Source organism: Sciurus carolinensis, chromosome 12, assembly GCF_902686445.1.
Source record: "Sciurus carolinensis chromosome 12, mSciCar1.2, whole genome shotgun sequence".
In the NCBI taxonomy this organism is placed as follows: Eukaryota; Metazoa; Chordata; class Mammalia; order Rodentia; family Sciuridae; genus Sciurus; species Sciurus carolinensis.
Window position 1 is genome coordinate 37,404,944 of NC_062224.1, and position 22,418 is coordinate 37,427,361.

Here is a 22,418-nt window from a genome sequence, read left to right on the forward strand (position 1 = left end):
TGGAAAGGAGAATTCGACGATGAACAGTTGAAATTCTGAGATGAATGTTTAAAAAGCTTTACACCTGTTAACAAATTGGGGCTGAAAAGGCAGGTTTAATTTTCTTATGTTTGATGAAAACTGGCTTAAAATATTTGTGAATAACATCAAGAGCAAAACTGCACAACCTTGCACATTGAAAAGTGTAGCAAGTTACCTTGATTGCAGTAAAATTATTTACTAGACTAAAAAAGAAAATTGAAGACTTAGCCAGTGAGATGAATTTATAAATGAACCAGTTATTGAAATTATTGGAGTTAACTTAGCCAAAGTGAATATGCATTCTTCATCTATTTGTATCATTAAATACAGTTTACAATACATGTATAACTTGTAGCTATAAACATTTTGTGCCATTAAAGCTCTCACAAAAAAAAAATCCCCAATCAATTCCCCCTACTTCTCTTGCAAAACTATTTACCTATTGTCTCCTTATTTTCCCAGCTCCCTATACACCTGCCCCATCGTGGATCTCAGATTCATGGTGATGGATTAATAATACACTATCATTATCATTGGGGCAATGATTCTCTCCTGTTTCATCACATCCATATATATTTAAAACAAATCTCTATTCCTGTCTTCATTCCTCTCACACCTGCAGAGGAAGCTGCAGTCCTTGCTGATGCACATTCTCTGCTTTGCTCTGTCCTGGCTGCATGTCTGCATGGTCAGCTGTCTTGAGTTGTTCTTAACATCTCTCTGAGCTGCTGCTCAGCTAGTACTGGGCAGTTCATCTTGCTGGAGTCTGACTCTGCCTGCAATGGAACACAGGAACCCTAGCTCATTTTCTTCACAGAGTCTCCTCCACACCACCAATGAACACCTCGCCTCTTCCCCAGGGATTTGTGGGACTGCCTGATCATACATCCCTTCCCACCTCCTCAGCTGTCCAGGACTAGTATTGATTGCAAATGCTTTCAGCATATTTGAATATTGCAAAGGAAAACTCTTCCACCCCTTTGTCCTTCATTTCATGAGTTGAGGTAGTTATGTATGGAACCTTTACTTTTGTACATGCATTTTCAACTTCCAAAAAACTTCTTCTAGGATTTTGATTGTCATTTCAATAACCTGCATATTGTTTTGGAGATAGCCAACATCTACGGCACTGTGTTTGCAGTATGAAGGCAGGTCGGTTCCATGTGTCAAGACCCAACAAGGCCCCTCAAGATCCGAGCTGCCAGGTCAGTGTCCACATTTAACTTTCCCTGCCAGTGGTGGTCAGCAGGTTCCAGCCCTCAGGTCTGTTTCCGTTACATGTAAGGAAACATGTTGGAATTTCTTCAGAGTCTTAAGTTAAGGGAAATGGGCCACCCACACTGACTGCCTCATTTTCAGGGTTGGTTCCTGACACAAAGTGGGGGCATCTGGGTTTAAGAAGATCCTGACCTAGTAAGTCACCAACAAGCTGCTCTGAAAAGAAATTTTTCAAGAGCAAGATAAAGCCCTCAAAAGTAAAAAAATATATGATTGCTGAAATTACATATAAAAGTGTTGGAAGAAAAAGAAAATGCATCCCCACAGACAGAATCTACAAACAAAACAATCCATATAAATGGAAGGTGTGCCCGTGGGAGGATCCATCCAGTATCCCAGCTTCTGATCAGTGGGACTCCCCACCAAAGCACCAGATGGCTTAGAGATGAGGTGGTGATGTCTCCAGGGCAGAAGACTTCCAGGGCGCCAGGAGGAGAAGGCAGCCACACACGCTTCTCACTTGCTCAGAGTCCCAGCTGCAAGGAGATCAACCCAGAGTCAAGTGGAAACCAGACTGGCGATAGCAACAGCAATTGGATGCCAGAGGTTGAGAAAGCAGATCTTAGCACTCCTGAGGAAGGCAAACTGATGGAAGTCCCAGCTACAGCCACGTGCAGAGGCCCAGGAGCTGGAGGTGGCTTGCTTTTTATCTTGAAGAAGATACTTGGAAAAGATTCATGTAAAAACAAGAATAAAACCCAAGGGATAAGAAGTTGTGAAATTAAAGAAACTGAAGAAGGAATTCTTACAAACCCAGTTTAAAGAAGACAGCTGTAGAGCAGCTGATAAGAAGAAAATGAAACAGAGCATAGACTGCAGTTGTCAGAACTGGAAGTTGATGGTCTTCCAGAACAAAGTCCCAGGAGGCCAGATGCCCAACTGAGCCAAAGCAGCACTGTGGCATGCTGCCAGTTGGGCCAAAGCTGTCCAGACACTGCCACTGCTGCTGCTACTGGCAGTACTGGCATGGCCGATAGCCATGAGTTTTCAGGGGGTCCAACCACTGTCCTCAGGCAGATGCTTGCTGAGGATCCTACAAGACATGTACCACTGTCCTCATCTATATTTTATAGGTGTGGAAACCCAGGACCAGAGAAGACAGGTGCTGCTGTCTGGATCTGGCTCCAGAGCACCCTCCAAAGGCCCTAGTGTTGTAGGTCTGGGCCTCACTGTGGCCTTGGAGACAGGTGGAACTCCGGAGGTGGGGCTGTGGGGTGATCATCAGGTCACCGGGCGGGTATGGCCCTCAGAACAGATTAGTGCTGGTCTCACAGAGTAAGTTCTCATGATTGAGGTATACAGAGCAAGACTGGTCTCTGCTTGGCTTCTGACTTGATCTCTCATCGAGGGTTCTGTTCCTCTCTTGTGCGTTCCTGCCACCTTGCCATCTTCCTTGCCATGATGGAGCATAAGGGACCTCTACCAGAGCCTAACAGATGGGCCACCCAGTCTTGGACTTCCTCCCTCCATGACTGAGCAAATGAACCTCTGTTCTTTATCAAGTACCCAACCCCAGGTGTTTTGTGATAGCAACTTAGAGTGGACTAATGTATTGGGTTGTTAACTTTAGGTCACACAGTTAGCCAGCAGTGGGCCCTTGATGCTTGCCCAGGCAGCCCAATTTCGGAGCCTGTACTTTATCCATTGTACTGTTGATGGAAAGTACATGTTTCTTCTTCCAACTGCAAAAATAAATGCAATCCAAAACTCCAGGGAAAATACTCTACCAAAAAATCATGGCCCATATATGAAGCAAAAAACAGTATGGTAGACGTCAGAGCAAAATGTAGATGCCTGAGGATCTTGACCACATAATCACTGGATGCATGGAAAAGTTCGCTGTGATATAAGGGATCAAACTATTCATCAATGTGATCATAAGCATGGCCACAAGCAGCAAGAAGGACCCTTGAGGAATTGGAACTGCTCAGAGTCTGCACTGTGCAGCTGGTAATAAAATCATGCATGGCATGCACAGGGAAAGCCAGGAAGTTGGAATAAAATCAGGGGACCATGTGAAAGTCAAATCTTGATTGTGGCATTGTACTACACTTGCAGAATGTTGTTGTACGAGACTGGGCAAAGAGCACAGGGGGCTTGCCATACCCTTTCTCTCCACTGCTTGTGAATCCACAATAATCTCCTTTCAATTAATAAAAAGAACAAAACAATGAGAACACATTGCTGTTCAGGCAGGGCGGGAGCAGCCCGCAGCCCCCAGTGTCTCTGGGGGCTGCTCACAGCAAGGCCACCTCCTGGCTGCTGGGCTCGCACCTCCCCCCTCCTCCGCCTGCTGGGCACAGCTCACTCTCTCTTTCCTGCAGCATTTCAGTTCTTCTCAGTCTCTCTTGTTTGGGACAAGTGTCCTTCTTCAGGGCCAGCTTTGTCCACCCATGAATCCAAAAGAAACCCCAGGGGACATGGCTGGTCTTCTCTCCTGCCAGTTTGCCCACCACTTCTTCCCTTCTTCCCCAGGCCTGGCACTGGGATTGTGTCTCCACTCCCTGCACTCTGCAGAGGCTGGGCTCTCTGGCCTCCTCCCCTGCCTCCTTCTGTGCCCTGAGCCATACTCTCCTTCCCTGCCTCCTGCCAACAGAATGGAGCAGCAGCCGAAGTTCCTATGCCACAGGATATTGCTGCTGTGCTCTCGATGGTCATATGCCAGGTGGGTGATGATGGAGAGGACATTTTCTAGGGGAAGCAGGGCTCACACCTTTGTAGAAGAATTTAGTAATTATGGTCCTCTTCTTCAGTCTGCAGTTAAAATCGCCAGGGTTGTCCACTTCAGGGTTTTCTGACGTCTCTAAGCTAGTGGGTGGCTTCTGTGCTGCAGCCCCAGCCGCCGAAGCTGGACAGGCTGGAGACTAGAGCCCCTCCCAGAGCTCTGGACCCCACCAATCCTAGTCCTTGCTGTGAGTGCTTTCCAGTGAAGGGATGTCATGGTCTGCCGCCCTGTGGACCTCAGCCATAGCACGTCTGGCAGTTCTGACCTGGGCCACTTTAAATTTCTATCCCACTCTCCTGTAGGACACAGCTGAGGTATGAAAGTGGCCAGGGGCCCATCAAGCCCTGCCCAAAAGCCACACTGGGCAAAGCTAGAAACTTGCAGGCTGTATGGGGACAGGCATGTGGATCCTCTGGACACAATTTGGTGTAGGAAATTAGGGCGATGGCATGCAGCTGCTGTGGCCTGTGGGACCATGCTTTAGCGTGGCTGTATGAGACAGACTTTCTTTTGTAAAACTGAACATGCCCACTAATGTGGTTTTTCTCCCACCTTGGAACAGATTCGTCACAAGCAGAGAACTTATGCTCCTCAGTTACTTTCATGCCATTATAGTTCATTACGTCATTTTCTAAACTAATAAGACATTTGTTAAGATCTTTTCTATGAGTGAATGCTCTCTTTTCAAAACCCCGTTCCTTCCACTTGGATCCTTTTTAAAGTCACTGTCAGGCCACAGTGGACATGGACACTGTCCCAGCTGTTTCCGTTTTCAGGCATGTTGTCTCGTTTTTCCCTGGATCACAGATCTGCCCTCTCTGTGGCAGGGGTGTGGCAAGCAGGTGGTGACCCTGCACCCTTTCCCACCAAGGGTGAAGTTTCATATTGGGGAGAAGAGCAGAGTGAGTCTGGGCTGGATTGGCAGGTGACTAGTACTGAACCACAGCATGGCTTCCTGACCTAGTCAGCCAGGCAAATAATGGAGGTTTCCCACCAATAGGCAGACGTAGCAGATAGGAAAGCAGCATGGGCAGCCTGCATGGGAGGCTCAGGGCTGTCTTACCTTAGAGGCAGCAGAACACAGGAATACCAGTCACGGGGCACTGCTGTAGGAAAAGTACCTCCCAAAGAAAGAGACATTAGGAAAGAATGTCAAAGTTTACTTGGTCACAAGCAGCAGCTGGTATGAAGTCATTTCAGGAAAGGCGCTGGAGGAGCTGTGGGTCCAGGGCATCAGGCTGAAGCTTGGGCATGAACTTCCACAGGTGGGGACCAGGCTCCCTGGGCAGCAGCAGTGGAAGCAGATACCTGGTGAGCAAGAACCTCCCTTCTCAAGCCTCCACTCCTGCACTGGGACACCAAAGCGTCTTGCCTGTCTCTCTTCTCTTCCTCAGTAGGGTCTCCTGACACAGCCTGCCCACCAGAGAGCACTGATACTCTAGAAGGAAGTTGTTGCCAGCAGGGAAATGCAGGTGGATGCGGGATCACCAAACTACGTGGAAATGCCTGCAAGGCCTGGTTAAGAAACTGCTCTGCTGTCATCATCAGGAGACCTGTGGGGAAAAGCATGGATGGGCATCCTGAGAACCAGTGCTCTGTGGAATGATCTAGGCAATAGCAGTTCAAGTGGCTGATTTTGAGAGGAAATGTCACCAGGGACTTCTTGTTACAAAATAGCTTAGACCTGTCCAATTTGCCCTGGGACTGCTAAGGCGTGGAGCTGGCTGACAGAAGAGATGACAACAGAGAAGTGACCACAACAGGAACTGATGGGAAAGGGAGGGTGGTGTGGAGGCTTGCTGCAGGGCAGGGGCTGAGATGGACTCCCAGTTAGAGCTGAAGGAAACAAACACCCAAGAGAAGAGGGCAGGTCACAGAAGCACATGCCTGTGGTCGCCAGAGTGCAGACCTGTATCCCAGACAGACCAGGGGCCGCACATCACAGAGACTTGTAGATGTGGTCAGGCAGCCCCCGTCAGGGGCCTTTCAGAAAGTGGTTTGAGGGTGTCAGGTGTTGAGCCTGTTCCATCGGGATCCATGAGAAGGGTAACATGACAGATCCCTGAACTTTGGTGTGGTGTGCAGTGCTCGAGTGGGCTCTTGAGCAGAGGATCTGTGAGCACACAGACAAGGAGACTGACACTTAGTGCAGCCACATCAAGACAGATGAGGGTGATGTGATGTGATGGTTGGAGTCAGGCAGCTGGGTTCATACCCTCGCTCTTTCCACAAGTAGCCTGTAGACATGAGCACATTGTTTAACCCCTTTGAACCACAGTGTCTTTTATCTAGAAGATAAGTTTTTAAATTAGATGTCTTTTAATCGTCCATTTAGCAACAAATAATCCATTAGTCCCAAGAGTTCAAATTGACCTCAGTTCTTTTAATTGGGCTGCCTGATGAGAGAACTGCCATTTACTAAAGAGCATGTTCTGTACCGAGCACTCAGGCCTTTTAACAACATGCATTGGCTTATGGCAGGAGGGTTTCTCTGACCTCTTTTTATAAATGATGAAATTGAGTCTCAGTGTGGCCAACAGATCAGTCAGGAATCAGAGTATATCCTGATACTGAGAAATCAATTGACATGTATCCCATGTTATCATTATGGACAAAAATGAAAATGTTTGTGATGAGATAACACTACAGTGAACTCTGCAACACAATTCTTATCTGCTTGTTTGGTTATCCCTAAAATATACTAAAGTGCCCATGTGTTCATTTCATGAAAAGTTCCATCTGGCATTCCCTTATCCTTGAACTGGTCAACATTTTTATGAACAATTTGGTCAAAAAATTGAGAAATCCAATCAAGCTTTCAGAAATAGTGGGGAAAAACCTACAAGAAATAGGATTTACAGTTATTCACATATTAATTTGTTCAAGCATTACATTTGTGTGAGCTTTCTGTTGCTGTGTTAAAATACCTGAGAGAATCAACTTAAAGGAGAAAAGATTTCTTTTGGTTCACAGTCTCTGAGGCTTCAGTTCATGGTCTCTTGACTCTATTATTTCTGGGTCTAATCATAGGCCCAGAAACATCATGTCAGAAAGGCATGGCAGAGTGAAGCTGCTCCCTTCCTAGCAGCCAGCAAGCACAGGGGGTGGGGGGAAGGGCCAGGGCCGATGCACACCTTTCCAGGGCACACCACAGAGCCTCCTTCCTCCCAGTTCCACCTTGCACAGTTTCCACCATTGCAATAGTCCATGTGGTTGTGACTCCATCACTGGATGAAGCCCTGATGATCCAGTCATGTCCCCAAAGTCCCACCTCTGAACATCGATGTGTTAGGGACTAGCTTTCAGCACATGAGCCTTTGGGGGACAATCCAGATCCAAACCACAACAACATCCAAAACAGGATTTGAGGTGAGCTAACTTACTCATGGTGTAAGTATTCGGACAGAGAAAGGGGTTACCCCTGGAAGTCATTTCTGCACTTGGCATCTAAAGTGGCTTCTGAACAAGGAAGGGCCTTCACTTGGAGCAGGGTTAGGATTTGGAAGACTGGGGCAGGGACTGGGTGTGCCAGAGGTTGGCTCTTGGGTTGTTCTTTAGAGTCCTAAGGGGATGGAGTGACTCTAAGTCCCCAGTTCCCTGTAGTCCTAGGAGATGAGGTGAGGGCATCTGGGATTACCAAAGTCATCTCGGGTTGATTTCAGGGTCCACAGAAGCCCACTGTTTGCAAAGGCTGGTGTGAACTTTCAGAGGAGGCTCACAGGCCAGGAGGCTTCTGGCTTGGCCTGTCTGCATCCTCAGCACAGGGGGCTCCTGTCACATGGTCTAGCAAGCACAGAGGTCTCAAGTGTGTGTTGGATGAGGAAGACCGAGGGACATTAGGGAAGCCTAGGCTCAGGAGTGGTGAGAAAGCACTTTTTATATACACATTTGGGAAAATTAGTTGTCCAGTTCTGAGATTCTCTGAATGCAAAACTCAAAAGAGATTGAAATTGAAAAGCACCTTTTCCAACTACAGCCTCTTCAATGGGATGAATGGGATGCCTTTGGAGGTTAAGGGCTTCCTGGTGATTCATTTTTTCAATTCAATGAATATTTATTGAGGGTCTACTTTGTGCCATTCTAAATGTTGAGAATACATCAGTGAAGAAAATAGACAAAAGTTTCTTGGGATGTTTATATTCTAGTAGGGGCAGGGAGACTGTCAATAAATAATAGCAACAAATCAGTAATTATGTGTGTATCTGTTACAGCTGTCTGTGTTGGTAGGTCAGAAGGTGAAAGAGGTATGGGACAAAAATAAGATGAGAAGCCAGAGGGTATGGGAATGGAACAAGAGAGGCTGCTTGAAACAGGGTCATTAGAGCATCTAGGCCTCAGTGGGAAGGTGACCGGGTCAGTCAGAGAAGCAGAATGGAGAGATGTTAGAAAGAATCATGTTGAGGGATTGACTGAGAAGCCCTGCAACCTGCCATCTGCAAGCTGGAGGCCCAGGAAAGTCAGGAGCATAGTTCCAGTCCATGCCTGAAGGCTGAGAGCCAGGGCTGTTGACCTTCAAGGTCAGGAGAAGATTCATGTCCCAGGGAAGTAGAAGGCAGGTCACTCTCCCTGCACTCTCTTTCTATCTGCACCCTCCACAGGCTGGACACCACCCAACACAGAGGTGAAGACGGAGCTCTTTACTCTGCCTCTCAATCGAAAGGCTAGTTTCTTCCAGAAATATCCTTAGACACAAAAAGAAAGTGTTCTGCCAGCTGTTTTGGTATTCCTTAGTCCAGTCGACCTGACACCTAAAATCATCCATCACAGTGACATGTGAGCAGACTCCAGTGAGTCATGTGAGGGAGTTATTCCTGGGAGAAGCAGCCACATGGAGGCCTTCTCTGCAGGGACCTAAGCTAAGCCTGGCCCAGCACTTGTGAGACAAGATGAACACATTTCTTTCTGCCTTTGGTGCGAGCCTGGACTGCATGACCTCCACGATCTGTTTCAAGTCTTCACATGCTCAGAGCTTCTGGTTCTCTGATAGTTGGGTGGCAGGGAGCAGGATGGATTCACGAGTAGAGATGCTAGACCAGAGCTCACAAACCCAAATTATGAAGGGGGTCAGACAGGTCATATAATCATTTAAAGGACTGGCAATGAACTCAGATTTTTTTTTTTTTTTTTACATTTACACTCTTTATCCATATAAATCTTTTTAAAAAAAACAATCAAATAAAATGAGGAAAATCAATGGATACAATCAAACATTGTATATCATTTTAAAACTAAATTCCAAAGAGATGTTGATATATTTTATAAGATTTTTTAAGGATTAAGATGACATGGGATCTCAGATGTAGTTAGAATAAATTTTAAAAATATATCATCTGAAACAAACGAAGCTTGATTGTGGGCCATAGATGGCCTGGCTGCCACCAGCTTGAAACTTTGCATTAGAGAAAGTAAAATCAACTAAAAATGCATGGCACCATCTCCATATAGAGTTTTGGACAGGAGTCAAAGAGAAGAAATCAAAGGTGATGTTAGGAGTGTTCAGTGAGAATTGTGCCTTTGTGATGATTTGACAGGGAACCAAGAAGGAAGAAGAATCTAAGATTCTTGTGCAGTTTAGACCCCAGGAGACCACTTCACGCTGGCTGTACCACATGATGGTCCTGTTGATTGTTTCCTACCTGTTATCAATGACTAGATATCTATTTGTCCCCCACCATTGCAGTATTGTACATAATTATGTGGCATTTAGGAACTAAGAGTCCAGTCAGAGAGAAAGCAGAAGTCAAGGCGCCATTCCCCTGCTGTGTCTGTGTTTTGCTGTAGTGATGGGGTCCTCAGTCCGAGACTTGTGCACCCACCTGCAGCAGGAAGACCTTGCTTTCTGATGACTTGTCCTGTTTCCCTCCTGCAGATGCCTTCATCTGCAAGTTGCTGCCATTTGCCCAGTCCACCACCATGGTGATGGAGATCCTCTCCATGACCTGCATTTCTGTGGAAAGGCACCAGGGCCTTGTCCACCCTTTTAAAATGAAGTGTCAGTACACCAACCAGAGGGCTCTCACAATGCTAGGTGAGTCTCAGGGAGGACCTCATGCATGCCCTGACATGTGCATCCCTGAGCCTGCTAGCACTGGGTGTCATTAGAGGAGTTCAGACTGCCCCTGTTTGCTTCTAGCCCACCCATCGCTGCTTAGGCCTGTCCCAGCACCAACTTCTTCAGGACGTACCTCCTCAGCAAGCTCCTCTGGAAACCTGCCAGCAGCCTTGGTCTTAACCTGCAGGACCAGGAACTGTCTGCCCAAGGTGACTGGCTCTGAGCTGGGCAGGTCCTGAGGCGGCAGGGAATGTGTGGTCAGAAAAGCAGAGGACTGGAGTGCTGCCTAGGGGTGCTGCCCAGGAGTGCTACCCAGGGGTGCACCTAGGGGTGAGCGCACCCCAGGAGGCCACTCTGCCTGAGAGCAAAGTGGCTCCTGGATGCCTGGCCAGATAGGCTCCCCATGTTGCTCCTGTGCCCCAGGCATCGCTGGACCTTCATCTTGTTCTGGCTGCTTGTTTAGCCACACTGGTGAATGTGCCACATGCCAAGTGGCACATCTGAAGTGCGTCCAGTCACCTGACACAGTAACACAGGAGACCTTTCCTGCTCTGTAATGGATAGCTGAGAACTCAGACACTGAGGGATCTATTGCTGCTAAACCAACAGAGGCATATCAGGCCACAGAGTGGTCATCAGAAAGAGCATTTTTTATTAATATATCATGTGAAAGGCATCAGCAAACATTTATTTCCACTAATGAGCATTTAGCTAGCATTGAATTGTGGAATTACAGAAGAATTCCTGAGGGCTTTCCAATCTAAACTTACTTTAAATAGTTGGAAATGAACAGGTAAATCAACAGGGAGAAATTCATCAGTTTCAGTTATCTTCAAATGCATGTCACATCTTTCCTGCAAAGAATTTAAAGATCTCTGGGCTTTGGATAATTGACAACCTCCTGGCATTGAAGTGTGTGAGACAGTGTGGGTCGGGAGGTGGGTGAGGAAAGGGATGCCTGGAGGCAGAGTGACTAGATGGAAGGAGGAGTGATTGGTCTAACACACAGTAGGCCAATATAGCAGACCAGCTCAGCAGTCAAGCAGACCCCCAGTGCCACCTGACCCTGCATCCAACATCTTCCCAGAGATGGCCTCATGAACCAGCCTCCTCAGTCACTCCTGGGTCCCTGGCCTTTTGCCTCCTTCTAGCTGACTCTGTCCCCCAAGTCACATCTGGGGAGCCTCCCAGGCTTTCAGCCCAGAAGTGGTCATGGGTTATATGAGCCTGTCCCTCTCTCCCTGTGCCAACCGTCCAGGGCTGGTCGAGGAGCCCAGGAGGGTTGGCAGTGAACCAAGGCCAGGAGACTCAGTTCCTCCAGATTTGCTACAGATCGGGAAAAATGGCCAGACACATGGCAGCTGCGCTGACTAGAATAGAATAGATATGGACTGAGGTATGGACTGAGGAGACAGGTCCAAGAGCCCTGAACCACCTGGGATCACTGAGTCATGAGGACTTTCTGCTGGTAGCGCCAGTTCAAGTATCTCCTCTAAAAACCCCAGATTATAGCCTGAGTCTCAACTTCTTGGAAACCAGAGGAATGTGCTGTTTTATAATGACTCACCCAGTAAAAGAAAAAAACAGAGTTTTATTTACCCCAAATCAAAGAGGGGCCTTTGACTTGTTAAAATTCGCAGGTTGAGATGCTGCTTGGTAATTCATATCCTTTTTCTTCTTTGCTAAGAGCCTGTCGTTAAGGTGACTCCTCTCAACAAACGCATGACAGAGGTGTGGGGTATTTAGAAAGAGCATGCTGGTTTCTAAAGTTACACTTATTTGTTTTCTAGATCAGAGAATAGTGCCCAGGGCTAGGCTGCCTGGTCTGGGACTTTGCCGATGGCTGCCACTGGAACTCTTTCCCTGGTGCTCCATAGTAGATGTGGGTAGGGTGGGAGAGGGTGCGTTACCAGGTGGGAGAAGGGCAATTATGAAAGAGGAGGTGGGAGTGTGGGGCCAGCATGTCCCTTCCCAGGGCCAGCTAGGTGATCTGATTCTGGTTTCCTAAGTGCATCCAAGTGTGCTGTTGGAAAGTCTGGGCCTATTCCCAGCACTGCAGGACCCTGTGTGGATGCCACTAGTCTCAAAAGCAGCTGTGGGATGTTGGGACAGGCCCCCGTGACTTTGTAGGGCCTGCTCACCTGCAGTCAGAATGTTTCCTTTTGTCCTCCTATACCCAGGGAGGTTGAGGCTTAGAATTTTTTTCCCACTATGTTACTGTTCCTCATTGTATTTCTTCAACACCTGGATCAGAACTTGAGTTTTGTTACCTTTTCAACTGATGTTGAAGATTTGTGATAGAATTTGATGGGAATGTAGACAGAATATGGCTGATACCTAAGTATTCATCAGGAGCCCTCCAGCATGATTGAAGTGTTTTGGTAGTTTGGATAAATTCCCTCATTGCTATTCCTGTCACACAGACATGACATTCAGATGTGTTCCAAATGCTTAGTGTGTCCTGGAAATCAGCCCTTTAGTAACCATGTGTTGTTGTCATGGTTGCCAATAATATTTTTGAACATACAAGTCGAGTCCTCCAGAAACCATAAGAACACATCAGCAAGTAAGTACAATCTAACGGAAGTCTGAATCCAATTTCTCTTCTATCCCAGAATCCATCCATTGGCCTTTGATACCTTTCCAAGCAACCCACTCATTCCACTATAAACTGTAGTAAATATCGTGGCTTTAAGAACCTCTTGCTAGGAAGAAGTCTGAGAACTTCCCAGACCTGGTTCCTCAGCAACTGAGAAAGAAAAGGTCAATTAATTACCTCAGTGAATATTGAGCTTGCTGGCCTCTCACACAGAATGTCTTCAACCTATACTTCATTAATTGTGCTTTTTCAGCCAACTGAAAGCTTGTGGACCATGGAAACAAGAGTTGAGAAAGATAAAAAATGAAAATAAAAGCACAAAAGTCTGAAGATCTTGAGCAATTGTGTGGGAAACTACTTTATAACCAAATAGCAGTGGGTGAGGCGATTCTCAGGGAGATACCCAGCAACGAGTCTGAGGAGCCGAGCTTGGCAGCTTCAGCCCTGGGGCTGCTGCCTACTGGCCCTCCTGACCCTCTGTGTTCTTGTAAAGGTCAAGTATGACTTCCTATATGACCAAGAGCATGTGTGTTTCCTGCAAGAGTGGGCCAGTCTGGTGCACCAGAGGGCCTACACCACCTTCATCCTGGTCTCGCTCTTCTTGCTGCTGCTGCTCCTCATGCTGGTCCTCTACGGCAAGATGGCTACATGCTCCAGGTCAAGAAGAGGGTGGGGGACTTCTCTGTGCTCTGGATCATTCACCGGAAGGAAATGTCCAAGATCACCATATCGGTCCCACGAAATGCTCTTCTCTCTCCAAGTGCTCTCACTCAGTTATGCTGCGGGTGGGGCATTCGCCAGGGATCCAGAGCCCTCGGCAATTTAGTCAAAGCATCATTCTTTGTTCAAAGGTAGAGCATGGCTGGACTATAAAGTCTGAGGTTTTATGAGATGGCGTGTGAGGCAGGAAGAGCGAGGTCACCAACTCTGAGATCAGAACAGAAGCTCTGGCTATAGATAGAAACTTCCTTGGCACTGGGAACATGGTTACAATGTTATCTGTGTGTGAAGATGGTTTGGTGGGAGCTGAGGGCTGGTGCCAGGACCTGTGGTCCCCTGGGGCTCTCTCAGAGGCTGGCCAGCCATGATGTAGGCCGGCACCCTGGAGAGAGGCGCCTGCTTTCCTCATAGTCAGAGGGGTCTGATACCTCCATTCTTCTCCCCACCAAGGATGTCACTCAAATACATGCAATAGCATGTGTGAAAATCCTTCCAAATTGGAGTACTGTATTTTATTATCTTTGTTTGTTCTAGTTAGTTATACATGACAGCAGAATGCATGTCAACTCATTGTACACAAAAGGAACACAGCTTTTCCTTTCTCTGGTTGTGCATGAGGTAGTCACACCATGGTGTAATCATACATGTATGTAGGGTAATGATGTCATCTCATGCCACCATCTTTCCCACCCCACGCTCCCTCCCCTCCCTGCTCTCTCCCCTCTGCTCAATCCAAAGTTCCTCCATTTTTCCCTTGCCACTCCCCAATTATGTATCAACACCCACATGTCAGAGAAACCATTTGGCATTTGGTTTTTGTGATTGACTAATTTTACTTAGCATGATATTTGGAGCATGTTTTTTTAAAAATTAGTATTATTGATATTTTATTTATATCAAGGCTGTACTTTCTGATCTGATTCACTAATAGCATTTTAAAACACTACTTACTGCTATGACACTGGCAGTCCACGTGTTTTATTTTACAGTCTGTATTTCATGACTCCTAGAATGCTAAGCAATGCCCAGTATGGAGAGGTCAAGCAAGTCCATGGGCTTCCATCAGTCCGAGTGTGCAGTGCCCCCTGGTGCCCACCTGTATAAAGAACTCGTTCCTCGGACTTAATAACGGGCTGCGTTTTTGTTCCGTCCTTGGGGCTCACACATTTCATAGACATTAACATTTTACTGTTAAGGGTGTGAATGGTCTTTCACACGCAGTGAGCAAGAGAATGGCCGCTGAAGTTTGACGACCTAAATTCAAATCCAAAGCACCCCTCCGTTGGCCCTTGGACTTGGCAAAAGGACCTCAGCTTCTCTGTGCCTCTGGCTGCACCTGTGCAGTGGTCTGACGGGAAGGCATGTGGCAGACTCTTGCCAGTCACCTGTCGAGCACCAGCTTGCAGTGAGCACACCCTTGATGGATGCCACTGGGGACACCTTGCCAGGGCAGGGTGACCAACCAGTGTCTCCCTGTGGGTCTAGGAGGAAGAAGCGAGTGGTCATCATGATGGCAATGGTAGTGGCCCTCTTCGCTGTGTGCTGGGTGCCATTCCATGTCATCCACATGATGAATGAGTACAGTGAGTGTCCTTGCCAGGTGAGGGCATCTCGTTCGTGGGCTGCTGATGGGAGAGGAGTCTGTGGGATTTGTTCTTCCCACTTGAATAATCACATGCCAATTACAGAATGCCGTTCCTTCAGGCTGAGGACCGCCAATCAATGTGTGGGAGGCAAGTAGTCACAACTGTGACCAAGTTGTCATAATCATGAAGACAAAGAGAAGCTTTGTGACTCTTCTCCCCCGTGACCACTGCTCTTCTTCCTGGTAACCTGATAGAGGCTGGCACCTCACAGACCTTCTTTATTTAGGACCAGCCTTCCCAGCATAGTGTCGTGAGGCTGAGGATTTTAGTCAGTCTCTCAGTGAATTCTACCTGTTGACGCGGGACCCAGCGGGGGTCTTGGTAAAATCCTGATCTGGGAACACTAGCAAACATTCACAGGTGACTGTTGCTTCTAGCTGGCAGGACACCTAGAGCCTTGGGTTGAAGGACAGTCCATGTGTGGGCACAGGCTATACATGCAGGGCTAAGTTTCCTAAGAACGTGGCCCTGTCATTTATTCAGATGCCAGGTGTCTTCCCAAGTGGTCTTGAGAGTTTCCAGGCCTCTACCCACTGTGTAAATGTAAGTTTGTGGTGAAGACAGGGCATGAGCCGCAGTCTGTTTAATTCTTGATGAAACAAACAAGCATTCTAAAGTATTGCTTTATTCCAGGTAACTTCAAAAAGGAGTACGATGACATCACCATCAGGATGGTCTTTGCTATCATGCAAATCATCGGCTTTTCCAACTCCATCTGCAATTCCATCATTTACGCATTTATGAATGAGAACTTCAAAAAAATTCTTTTGTCTGCCTTTTGCTATTGCCTAGTAAAATAACACTTCTCCCCAGTGTGGCAGCCTGGACACTTGGGGATTACGATGATGCAGAAGAAGGCAAAGCTGTCTGGGAGACAGAACCTGGTAGAGGAGACCAAGGTGGAAGCCTTCAGTGATGGCAACATCGAGATCAAGCTGTGGGAGCCACCACGGGGCCCCAGGAACCTCAAGCACCCGCTCCTCCTCTTCAGCTGGGAATGCTTAGAGAGCCCTGCCCCAGGCAGTGGGTGTTAACTGGCGCAGCTCCAGGGTCATCATTCAGGCTGTAATTGAAGATCATGTTGAGCCAAGGTCAGAGACTTTATTTTTAAAACAATGACAAGAAGAAAATAGATATTTTTTTCCAGTTTAATCTTGCATCACACATGAAGATAGAAGTTAGGAGAAGTATTAAACCATCCTTGTTGATCATTAAAGTGGTATTTTAACTGTCTTGTACAGAAATCTTTGTTCTTGGCTAGCAGTTTTCCCCTGTGCAGTCAATAGTGTGACTTTCTGTGAATTACTGAATTGAATGAAAACATGAAGCTGTGTCTTCTTCCTGTTAGGTTAATGGCTGAAGGCCGGGCTGGAATTTTTAGTGCCCTGGTGGCTTCAGGGGATGTGGTCTTTTGCTCACAAAGTCTGTGCCATGAAGTCAAAGAAGATGGTAAGCAGCGAGGCCCAGGGGCAGACGCCTGTGTGGCAGCTTTGTGTAGCTCTGGAGTGCCTACTCTGAGCTCTCTGTCTGCCTTTGTCCCGCCTGAATGGCCGGCAGGCCTGCTCTACTGCAGTCCCTGGGGCCACAATGTGGCCAGGGTGGAAGGGCCCCTGTCTTCTGAGCACCTTAGCTCCACAGCCTTGTCCCGGCTGCTCCCCCAGCTCCTCTTCTGTCCTGGTCCCTCTGAAGTCTGCCCGGCCCTGCACAACTTCCCTGTGCCTATTCTATAACTGGTGCCTCGGATCCCAAGAAGAGTTGGAGGTGCCATTTGTTGATGGACTGTGAAGTACTGAGACCCCTCTATCAGTCTCCAATAATATTTTTAGCCCCTTATTTTTACTAGCAGAATGGGAGACTCTTCCTACATGAGGGAGGGTCCACACCGTACCCATGACATTTTGCTGTGCCCAAGGCTGAGCCCCAGAGCTGGCTCAGGGGGGAAATGGAGTCCCCACTGGTGTTCCTCCCTCAACCTCCTTGAACCAAATCCCACTCTCTCCAGTCTTCCAACTCCTGACTGTGAGGGACCCCAAGGCCACTGTACTGCCCCGTTGTTTCTCCTCTAAATCTGAGATTCCCAGAGCCCTAACAGTCTCTTGGTCAAGGTGACTTTTATGCCCCCAGTTTTCCAGCACTCACTCATCCAGTGAGGTAACAGGAAGGAAGAGAAGTCCAGCAACTCTCAGGACCTTTTAGGATTTAAGCTTTAAGACTTGGGAACCAAAGAACCCAGGCCATTCAAACCCTTAAGTTACCGTTAACTTTAGATGTTGAAGCTTGTGTGATTGACAATGATGAAGTGTGTGGCCATAGGAAAATGCCAAGGAACCATAAAAACTAGAGCAGAGATGGGGTAGAGGGCTCAGCTCAGGTGGAGATGGGTCATCTTGTAATTTACCTGCTGTGTCCAGTTGCCCTGTGACAACACACAGTTGTTAAACATTGGCCATTAAAAGTGTATCAGACTCACTGATGTGGGCTTTCCTTACTTAACCAGGAAGTATTTGTCTGACAATCTAAACAGGGTACACACGTTCCAGAGAGGATGGAGAAAAATGACCCATAAATGGCTGTTGATTACTTAATTTTTGGTTTTCTGAAATACTTAAGCCTTGCAGAGCTTGGTCTAGGAACATGCAGATACTAGGTACTGATGAATGTTTACTGTAGAATCTCTGCACATCCCAGGAAGCTCCTTTTATACACAGCATCCCCTGCTCTGTTAGAAAGTGCAGAAGGAGCACAGGGGAGCCCGTGACAGAGGGTGTCCTTCTGTTGGCCAAAGCTATGGGCCCATCTGGAGGCTGAGTGGGGAGGATGGTGGGTGGCGTGGTTTGGGGAGGGCCCCTGAAGACTGCCCGGTGACCGCCCTCTCCCTCGTGTCTGACCTCCCAGCACCATCTTTCAGCCCTGACTTTGCCCAGCCCACTTTTCCCACCAGATTCTCTTCTGCAGACCTCACTCATGTCCCCCACCTGGTTTTCCTTTATTTGGTGCCTGGAGTGAAAACTTAAAGGCTTCCTGGGATCCAGGAAGAAGAGTTGGGGTACAGAAAACTCATGTATCGACAGGGTGAGACATCTGGGAAGGCAGGAGAAAGGTCTGTTCACAGCTAAAACCTGTGAGCCTGTTTTTGGTTTTAAATCAGTGCCACAGGGTGGTGAATATTTTTCTCCTCCCACCCAGAGCATGTCCTGCTCCTGCAGCCTGGGGAGGGTCTGGACGGCAGTGCTGTGCATCCTATTTTTGTTAAGGACCAACCCTAGTACCAGAACAATTTTAAAAAGAAGAACTCAGTGGCAGACCTTCACTGCCTCCCTCAAGGTCTTATCATAAATCACAGCCACCAGGAGAATAGGGCAGTGGCCTGAGGGCAGGTATTCAGCAAATACAAAAGCATGCAATATCAGATAAGACAGATGCACGAATGTGTTCAGATTGCCCTGGTCAAGGGGGCAACACAATTCAGTGGAGAGTTAAACCTTTCAAACAAATGTCCCAGAACTGTTCAATATCCAACTACCAAAAGTGGGACCTTGATCTATAGTTTTTGATATACACAAAAACTAACTCATTATGCACCATAGATTTAAACATAAGAGAGAAATCTATGAGATGCATAGGAAAGTTCTTGTACCCTGGATCAATTGGGCAAAAAATGCAGAAAACATAAGGGAAATAAGTGATAGAATAAAATTTGTCAAACTTCATGACTTCTGCTGTTTGAAAGGCACTGCTTCGAAAATGAAAGATGAGTCACAGAGTATGAGGAAATGTGCACAAATCTATGTGGTGAAGAGCACATCTCCATTGTTTGTGAAAAACCCGTACAACTTGGTAAGAACACCAGCAAACTATTTGATCAAGCACTCCACCTAAAAAGGCACATGAATCTCCAATAAGCATATGAAAGCATGCTCAATGTCTGTAGTCATCAGATATCTAGGAGCTGATGTGACAGTAAGACACTAGTGCTGAACCACCAGAGTAAAAAGCATTGGCAGTGCTGAGTAACCAGATTTATCATGTGGGGCTGTTGGGGATAGGAGACGGCACAGTCACCTGGGAAATAGGTGCATTTATTCTGCAGCCCAGGAATTCACCCCTGGATATTCTTCCAAGAGCCATTAAAACATATAGCCATAAAAAAATCTGGACAAAAGTGTTCATTGCAGTTTAATTCATAATAAAAAAATAACTGGAGCCAAACCAAGTGTTTATCAGTTGATGAATGGATAGACAAATTATGATAAAGCTACCAGACTGCATGATTCTCAGCAACAATGAAGAGTTAGCTAATTTTGCTTGATATATGTGACATAATTTCCAAAGCATGGTACCAAGTGAGAGAAGCCCCACATGAAAGACTATATACTCCATGATGGCATTTCCATGAAATTCCAGAGAGCACAAAGGTCCAGGGCAGAAAACAGGCAGGTGGTTGCTAGGAACTGGCTAAGTTCAGACAACTGAAAACAAGCAGTGTGACAGACTATTTTGGATCATAGAAATGAAATTTTGATTCTGATGATGCTCACTTGAGATATTTGTCAAAATTCACTGAGTTTTATACTTTAAAAGATGAAATTCTTACATGCAAATTATTCTTCCGACCTGAAGAGTAAGGCCCACCACAGCAGGGAAGGCCTCCGAAACTGTCTGCCACCCCTTTGACCAGACTTGGGTTCCACTGTTTCCTCCAGGGTGAACACAGACCAACTGCTCCTAAGGGTGAGTGCTGAGGCAGGTGTCCCCAACCCAGATGGCCTGATTCCCTAATCCAACTTCTATAAACCTGGGTGGGGTGTCACCAATGACAGTAGGTCATCACAGACCTGAGCAGTGGCCTGGTGTCCTGTGGTACTGCAGGACCTGTCTGTGGGTCACCATGGCCACAGGCATGCTGTGTGCAGCTGCTGGTCAGGAAGGTGTGATGCTTCTCAACCCATCAGAGGTGAGTCAGAGAGGTGCACAGGACATGGTGGACAACAGAGCAGAGCCCACAGTCTTGATGGGGGTCTGTTTGCTGTCCCCTCATGATGCAGTCCTGATGAAGACCTGAGCCTGCCTGGGTCACTACAGAGTGGTGTCTCAGCCCAGGGTACTTGTGATATAATGTTACTTACATCTGATCAGCAAAAAGGAAAACATAATGGGGAAGAGTCCACTCTGGAAGACCACATGTGCCCGGGAAGTGAGAGACGGTAGAGATGAGGTTGGAAAGATTTAGAGCAGTCTCCATGGGGAGGTGTTCAGGGGTGGATGCACCTTTACGTACATCACCAGCCTTTGTACCCTGAACTCCTACCACCAACCCAGTCACAAGCCCTCGGGGTCTGGGCATCTCTCTCTGCTCCAGGGGACACAGCTTTCGCCTTCCACTGGTGGAGTGGAGGCTGCTGGTTTTGAGAGTGTCCCAAAGTGTGTGGTGCGTTGTGGCACCTGGCTGTGATACAGCAGCCTGTGGCTGAGTCCACATGGCCCAGAGACCCCATGGTGCAGGATGCAGCACATGAGAAAGACAGTCACTTGGCTCAGATGACCTGTAAGACCCTGTAGTCTTAAGTCGTCTGTCTATGTAGACTAGGGTGTGTCCTGGGGCCTCTGGTGGGTCCCAGTGTGGGAGCTGCAGGACTTCTGGAGCAAGTGGCCCATCTGCAGCTAGAGCTGTCCACTGTCCAGTGGGGCCAGGTAGACACCACATGCTCTCTCCAGCGCTCAATGGCCAGAACATCTTGGCATGAGTGGCAGTGTCATTATCACTGGTATCAGTAACAAATAGAAGTCGTGCCTCCAGGATCACAGGGAGCAGGTGCAGAGCACACAGGTGAGCTGCCCATGCTTCCTCTCATGGCCGCCCTGCCCTGGGGCTTACGTCTCTGCTGTCCATGACTGAGAGGTCAGCCATCTCCCACCCAGGCTTCTGTGGGTCAGTTTCCCATCACAGCTGTCAGCTGTTGCTAATGTGCCACAGCTGTGCTGTCCGGTCCCCGCATGGCGAGGATGCCTACATCTTTGGGATGGTCCACTCCATCATTATTACAAATTGTTCACTTTTGTCTTTCAGCAATGGGGACATCTTCAAGCAAAAACTGCATTATTAAAGACCATTTTATTTCTAAGTATATCTAATGTAATGTTAAAAAGAATAGAAGCACTAAGTCAAAAATAGAAAAAAAATGTAAAAGGGTGGGGGGATGGCTCAGTGACCCAGCACTCTCCCTGTGTGCATGAGGCCCTGGCCATGATCCCCAGCACTACAACAAACAAAAACAAACAACACACACCATGGGGAGAATCCAGGAGCACCCACCAAGGAGAGCGTTGGGGGAGTGGGCAGCCACCACGCCTTGTTTCCTGAGTACTAACCACAGGTTGGGCAGCAGCGTGTGCTGTGAGACCTGCAGCCCCACTCGGAAGGCCTGAGCGAACTTGACCTTCTCCCTGCCACCTAGTGGACAGGAGCAAATCCTCTCCGGTCACTCCACCAGGACTCTGGTTTACATCCTCACTTACCCCATTCCAGGTAGTGACCTGCAAGGCTGGCAGGCTCTGGATAATGCTGAGAAGTGGCTTCTACCTGTCAGTGGCATTGGACCTATTGCTGGATGAAGCGTTCATAGACTTGCTGGGGAAGCATGGGTCCTCCCACACTGAAACAGAACCTGCTGCAAGCACAGACAGGCAGTGCGCTTCTCTATTCAACAAATATTTCTGAAACTCAGGCAGAGAGGCCCCTTCCACTCCAGATCAAGAAAATTGTTTCTTCTCTATACCAGGTAAGTTTGGCAAAGGTTGAATAACTAATTAAATAACAGAGGAAAGAAATTTATAAGACCCAGGTGACTCATAAGCTTTAAAGGCAGTCATAGCTTTACTGACTCAGCCCTCAGGCCCCCTCTCCTGCTGACCCAAACTTTTGTTTTTCAGAACTAATAATATGACTTATTGATTATTATCATTTTAAATTTTTTGACACTGGGGAATGAACACAGAGGTACTTAACCACTGAGCCACATCCTCAGACCTTTTTATTTTTTATTTAAAAACAGTCTTGCTAAGTTTCTTAGAGCCTCACTCCTGCTGTTGCTGGGGATGGCCTCAAACTTGGAATCCTCCTACCTCAACCTTCTGTAATTTATTGATTTTTAAAAAGAAATAAATGAGCTAATGTGGAATTAAGAATGAACAATGGGGGGTGGAGCAGGAGTAAATGAACAGTTGGTCCAACCCCAGTGGCTTCTGCTCACCAGGTCAGCCTCCTTGGCTGCTGCTGCTGTCTGCAGGAATTCACTAACTAAGGAAAACTTACTCACAGAAAAGACATTTTTTTAAAAATCTATCACTATTGGCTTAGAAAATGCAACTCTTAAAGAA

The 22,418-nt window shown here is 47.3% G+C and overlaps 1 pseudogene; it reads left to right on the top strand.

Annotated features, from left to right (window-relative positions):
* Window positions 1–21,653, top strand: part of LOC124961241 (pyroglutamylated RF-amide peptide receptor-like) — a 44,821-nt pseudogene extending 23,168 nt beyond the window's left edge.
* Window positions 21,654–22,418: the final 765 nt, after the last annotated feature.